The sequence below is a fragment of the Epinephelus moara genome, chromosome 12 (assembly GCF_006386435.1).
Source record: "Epinephelus moara isolate mb chromosome 12, YSFRI_EMoa_1.0, whole genome shotgun sequence".
Taxonomy (NCBI): Eukaryota; Metazoa; Chordata; class Actinopteri; order Perciformes; family Serranidae; genus Epinephelus; species Epinephelus moara.
In genome coordinates, this window is record NC_065517.1 from 861,908 (window position 1) to 868,684 (window position 6,777).

General features: G+C 44.0%; 1 protein-coding gene across 1 annotated transcript in view; it reads left to right on the plus strand.

Moving 5' to 3' along the window:
- The window catches only part of tnfrsf21 (tumor necrosis factor receptor superfamily, member 21), a 278,261-nt gene that overhangs the window by 238,206 nt on the left and 33,278 nt on the right, over nt 1–6,777 (plus strand). The window lies entirely within an intron of this gene.

Sequence of the window (6,777 nt, forward strand, 5' to 3'; positions counted from 1 at the left end):
AAAGGAGAAGTGCTCACTAACACAGATTTAGACAGATTTGTGAACAATATTTGAGGGAAATGGTCTTTTGTGTATGTAGAAAAAGTTTTAGATCTTTGAGTTCAGCTCATGAAAAATGGGAGCAAAAACAAAAGTGTTGCGTTTATATTTTTGTTCAGTGTATATATACACTTTACTTTCACTGATACAGGAAGCTCCTCCTTAAGCAGGAAGTCACTCTTAAACCAGGAAATACATGTGCAAGACTTACTCAGCTTATCCTAACTTGATGTTAAATAGCAGAACTTTACAATGATGCTATTCAAAGTTATCCTGTTTTCTTATCTGGTGCAGTTTTGCATTTTTGGAGTAAGTAGCAATGAAGATGATATTAGACCAGACGTTGCGCTAGACTTTTTCGTCGTCGGTCATTTTGACCGACAGGGTCATAAAAATCCAGTCATAATCTATTTTTACTGGTCATTTTAATTTTCGTTTTTAAATGATAATAAAGATATTCAAAGACATTTAGTTTTCATTCGTTCGTTTTTAATAAATCCATCAAGCAAGTTATAAAGTGTGCATTAATAAGGACATGAATGAAAAGATGAACAGATATCCATACACCTGTGCCATTAGGCTTCGCCCTGGACACACCGGACGGCACTAATGCGTCACTATCGCGTCCGGTGTGTCCAGGGCATTATGTAGCCTAGTTATGCCTGTAGGCTCGGTGACACAAAATTGTAATGAAGTGAATAGGGTATTGAAAAATGTGTTCAGTTGTGTTTTTTTAAATTATAAACACGGTATTTTCTCCTCACGTTCCTCAGTGCGAGCTGTAATTTTATTTTGAAAATTGGCCGGATTCTCTCCTCTTTTCTGTGTCTGACTTCCTGTTTGGTACGATCCGTTCTATCTAGCTTGACAGAAGCGCTCGCGGCTCGCGTCAAAAATAGACCAGACGCCGAACTGAGGCGCTGCCTCCGCGGGCACTCCGCTCTGCTCAGTGGCCTGTGTGGACAGTCAGATAGGTTAACATAGGCACCAATTGAAAACTGCCTCCGCTGCTGGGCGCTGCGCTTCGGTTCCGCGTCCGGTGGTGTCCAGGGCGTTATGTCAACAACGCTACATGAAGCAGATGAATGACTTTTTCTCTGCAGTGTGAAAATGGCAGCCACTTAAACCACTGACTGTGCACTCTGCTGCCAAGTGGGCAGGGGTGGTAATTGCAACCAGTCAAAATGACCGACAGCCTTCAGATTTTCCGGTCATTGTTGTAAAAACACGGTCAATGACCGAGAATATCCGGTTAACGCGACCCCTGTATTAGACATTTTTTTAACAATGTCTTATAATGTATTGAACAACTGCATGAAGAAACTACAGATTGTTTTGTTCATGAAAGGCTGTATGGAGAACTTCGTGATCACATTCAAACCTTATCTGGATTTTTGTCAATCTCAAGATTTGTTGAAGATTCAAGAAATAGAGAAGCAGTCAATACATTAGAGTCCTTGTATGGATGTCTTCAGTGTTTGCTGACTGCTCATGAAACCAGACAAAGAACCAGGGCTGACGACAGTTATGCTCTGTTGCCTCCACCTGTCATGACTGGACATCAAGGCAGACCTAGATACAGCATTTAGTATCCCTTGGAATGAACTGGCAAAGCATTGCAACATGCTTGGGGGTAAGCTGTCGGACTCTCTACAGGCACAGACAGCGGCTTGGTGTTCAGCCACTAACATATGCAACACTATCAAATGACAACCTGAACAGAGTTGTTGGTGAAATTATTCAGTATACCACAAATGCAGGTGAACGTTATGTGCATGGGAGCTTGAGGTCACGTGGACTACGCATTCAAAGGTGGCGTGTTAGACAGAGTCTGCAAGAAATTGACCCTATTGCACGGTCCTTCAGAAGATGCCATGCAATACGTCGACAAGTTTACAGTGTTGCAACCCCTAATCAATTATGGTGAGTAAATTCCCAACAATACAACTTAGCGTAAATCAAGTAGCACAAAGTCAGTATCAGTTTAGGGGCGTCGGTGGCTTAGAGGTAGAGCAGGCGCCCCATGTACAAGGCTGCAACCGCAGTGGCGCGGACTCCAGCCTGTGGCCCCTTGCTGCATGTCTCTCCCTCTCTCTCTTCCCCCTTCACACTTCACTATCCTATCAATTAAAGGCAAAAAATGCCCATATAAATATCTTAAAAAAAAAAAAAAAAGTCAGTATCAGTTTCTTACAATCCACTTGGACGTGGTGCAAGAAGTACTTTATTTGAATGAAAATAAGTGTAAAAACACTTGATTACAAGTATAAGTCATACATCAAAAGTAAAATAGCTCATTATTGAGAATTTTCTTTTAGTATTTAATTATTCATGCATAACCTCGGCCTTGTTATACTTTGCCCCAGTGGTAGAAAGTAACTGCCAGTAAGTATATTTACTAAACTTTGAGGTACTTGTATTTCACTTGAGTATTTCATTGAATGCTACTTTATACTTCCACTCCATTACATTTCAGAGGGAAATATTGTACTTTCTACTCCACTACATTTATTTGACAGATTTAGTTCCTTTTCAGAAACATATTGACACAATTGATAATATAACAAGCTTTTAAAATACAACACATTGTTAAATGAAATTGAACACTAAGGGCTCTAGTTTCCCGGCGCAGCGCAGGTGGCGCAGGGTGGTGAACCCCGCACAGAGCTAGTTTCGAGCAGCGCAACCCAAGGCGCGCTCAGTTTGGTAGTTTGGGAGACCAAGGTGCACTGAGATGGGTGTGGCGACGCAGCAGGGGGAGGTGTCGACAGATCCAGCTTAGTGACAGTTTCGTGCCAAAAGGCTTCGCCGAAGGTGCGCTTAAAGCTCGCCAGCAGAAACCAGGTCTACTGTCAGCGCAAGGGGAGCGCAGCTGGTGTAAGTCGAAGTTTGGCTGACCGGCGGACAGTGCGCACACATCACCAAAACCTCATAGGCAGGTTTCCAGAATATCAGGCACATTAACAATGCAATAAATAGCCACAAAACCACTATTCAATGCAACTATCTGCAATCAGCACATAAATGTATCTCTATATCGACTGTCCCGTCACATCTGATGTCAGATCAAAGGGGATTGGCACCGTTTGGCACGTTTGGCACGCGTAATGGAAACCCAACCTGATTTGATTAACACAGCTGCAAACTAATGAGTTCACATCCCTCTCAGCCAACCACAAACAGCCACAGCATCAGATAGGGAGTATATATTCAGCATCTGTCATCTTAGAAAAGTCAAAAGAAAAGAAACAGAGTGAGACTGCGAGAGAGAAAGAGAGAGCGCGCGCGCACGAGAGAAACGCAACATTGATTTACAATTGTGGTGACCTCCTCCCAGGCTACCTTTGCATCATCAGCCCGTGGAGATCTGCTTGCAGTTCCGTATATTCGGACACTGCAAACTTGGACCTCCCAGACCAAAATATCAGTTTCCTCCTGGGAGGAGTTTGGCCGTCTGACGCTGCTGCTCTCTTCTGCTATGGCGAATTGAGTAAACTCTCATTACACCTTCGCGCTGCGCATTTAAGGGCGAGGAGAGGGGCTCATTTGATTGGTGTGATGTGTGTAAAACCCACTCCACGCCTTCTCTCCTCCCTCTTTCCGACTTGCGCCGGTAGGAGGGACGGAGGTGGGATAGAGGAGTAGCTGCGCCAGGGCGCACGGTGTGCCAAACTTACAAAGTCCGCCTGGCCACACCCAGTTGGCGAAGCGCAGGTGCGAAACTAGAGCCCTAATGCTTCACTATTAGTAATCTAATGATGTCATATATAATAATTTATCAGTCAGAGGAACCAAACACTACTTTTACTGCAATACTTTAACTACAGCAAGCTCACAATACTTATATACTTTTACTTAAAATCTTTCATTCAGGACTTTTACTTAAAATTGAGTATTTTTACATTGCTGTATTTGTACTTTTACTTGAGTAAAGGATCTGAATACTTCTTACACCACTGTTTTTTCCACACAATTTACTATGATTTCAATTTCTCTCAGGCACATCGACGGAAACCACAAACTTGTGAGGTGGAGGATGGTGTTCCATGGCTGTGTCGATGGTTTCAGTCGAACCATCATCTACCTTGCTTGTCTAGACAACAACAGAGCCTCTAGTGTTTTGTCTCTATTCATTGCTGATGTTCAGAACTTTGGAATACCGTCCAGGGTTAGATGCGATCATGGAATGGAAAACACTGGTGTTGCCCGTTTCATGCTCTACAGGAGAGGACTGAACAGACGTAATATTATTACTGGCAGGTCAGTGAATAATCAAAGAATTGAAAGATTATGGGCAGAGCTAAATCGAGTAGTGTCTTTCATTTTGTTAATCTTTTCAACTTTATGGAGGAGCACAATGTTTTAGATTCACTTAATGAGCTCCATTTATTTTGTCTTCATTATATTTACTTGCCACAAATTCAGAGAGCTGCCACTGAATTTCAGAACCAGTGGAACAACCATGGACTTTCAACACAAGGGGGGCTAACTCCTCTCCAGTTGTGGCAAAGGGGCATAGTCAACAATGCAGGAATACATAACACAAGTATGAATGGTATTTGTGACATATACAGTGGCTTTGGTATTGATGCTAACAGATCGCTTTCAGAGTTATCGACAAATAATGTTGTTGTTCCATCAATTAACATTTCCATCAGTGACACATATATGTACACTTGTGCATTTTCTTCAAGAGAGGCATTCCTTAAATCATAGCCGTATTGAGTACATTAAAGGAAACAAAACCCCTCAGATATTTCTGATTTGAAAAATAAGAGCACATTAACAAAAATAGAAACGGTCCACACAGGATATTTACTTCCTGTAGTTGTGTAATGGAAATCAAAACACACTACCAATCTTTGTACAGCATTACACCTAAAAATATTTTTAAGTTCATTGTTGCCATTTCTTTCATTTTGTGGATCTTTGCTGTGTATGGGATGTTAAGACCTTTATTACTGTTATTCTGAGCTCAAACCTCTGTTTACATTTTACAGCCATGTTTCTTGAAATGTTCAAAGAAATTGTTACCCAAAAATTATGGAACTTGTGTGAAACCACATTTTAGTGAAGCTTTTGGCTCTGGAGAACTCAATAAATTGACTGAACTGTTACGTATTTTAACATGTCGTCCTTTGTTGAATAGAATGACTAAAACTAACATCAACATTAATACAGTATCATTGGAATCTGTGAGACAAGGAGCATTTTTGGCAAGATGGCGCCTCTAGTGCGGACGCCCGTTACAGCAGCTCCTGCTCACCGCCGAGCTTTTCTCTCTCTTTTCTTTTTAACTTTCTCACTTTGAGTTTTTTTTAAGTTTGGCTAGCTAGCACTTATGTTTTGCTTTTTTATTGAGACGAAGACCACTCTCTTTATAGCAGTTTTTCTCCATTTTTGCTATGGATACGATCGTGTGCGGGGATCCCAGCCGTGCCTCCATTGTTTACACCCGGGACCAGCTGTTAGCTCTACAACACATCGCGGTGCAGCCCAAGGAGAGGCACGATATTCCCGCCGAGCTGCAGAGAAGGAGACGGGGATGTCACGCCGGAGTGCAGCGCCGACACCGGACGAGACGGTAAAAACCCGTCCTCCCGTCCGTCGTCATGGGGAACGTAAGATTGCTCCCCAACAAGATGGACGAGCTGTTGGCGCTGACTCGCCATCAGAGGGAGTACCGGCAGAGCAGTGTGCTGGTGTTTACCGAGCCATGGCTGAATGCGGAAGTACCGGACACGATCGCCACGCTGGACGGATTCCAGCTCATCAGACACGACAGGACAGCGGACAGCGGTAAGAGGAAAGGAGGGGGACTGGCTGTGTTTGTGAATGATAGATGGTGTAACTCTGGGCACATCACTATCAAGGAACAGCATTGCTGCAGGGACATTGAGCTGCTGGCTGTTGGCAGAGTCTGCTTGTGACATTCTCCACTCTGTTACAAGTAGGCTGCAGACACAGCACCCTCAGGCCCTCCTTCTGATCTCTTGGGACTTCAACCACGCCTGTCCATCCACCACCCTGCCCACCTTCACCCAGTATGTTAACTGCCACACTAGAGACAATAAAACACTGGATTTGTTTCATGCCAACACCAAGGAGGCATACCACTCACCCCCCTGCCCCCCCTGGGAAGAGCTGATCACAACCTGTTTCATTTTCTGCCTGTCTACAAATCTCTGGCACAGAGAGAACCAGCAACCACCCGCACTGTGAAAAGATGGTCTGAGGAGGCCGAGGAGGCCCTGAAAGACTGCTTCGAGACCACTGTGTGGGAGGTACTCAGTGATTCCCATGGGGAGGACATTGACAGTATGACATCATACATTACGGATTATATTAACTTCTGTGTGGAAAGCACCGTACCCACCAGGACTGTACGCTGCTTCTCCAACACCAAACCCTGGATTACTCCAGATATAAAAGCTCTCCTGAAGGAGAAGCGGAGAGCTTTTATATCTGGAAATAAGGAGGAACTGAAGGCCGTGCAGAAGGAGCTACGGAGAAACATCAGGCAGGGAAAGGAAGAATATAAAAAGAAGATGGAGGAACAGCTGCAGCAGAGCGACGTCAGCGGAGTCTGGAGAGGTCTGAAAACCATCTCAGGACACAAACAGCCAGACTCCCAGGCCAGAGGCGACCAGAAGTGGATGAATGATCTGAATCTATTCTTCAATAGATTTGTCAGTCTGCCCCTCCCCTGGCCCAGACGTCACGGCTGCAACCCCCCTC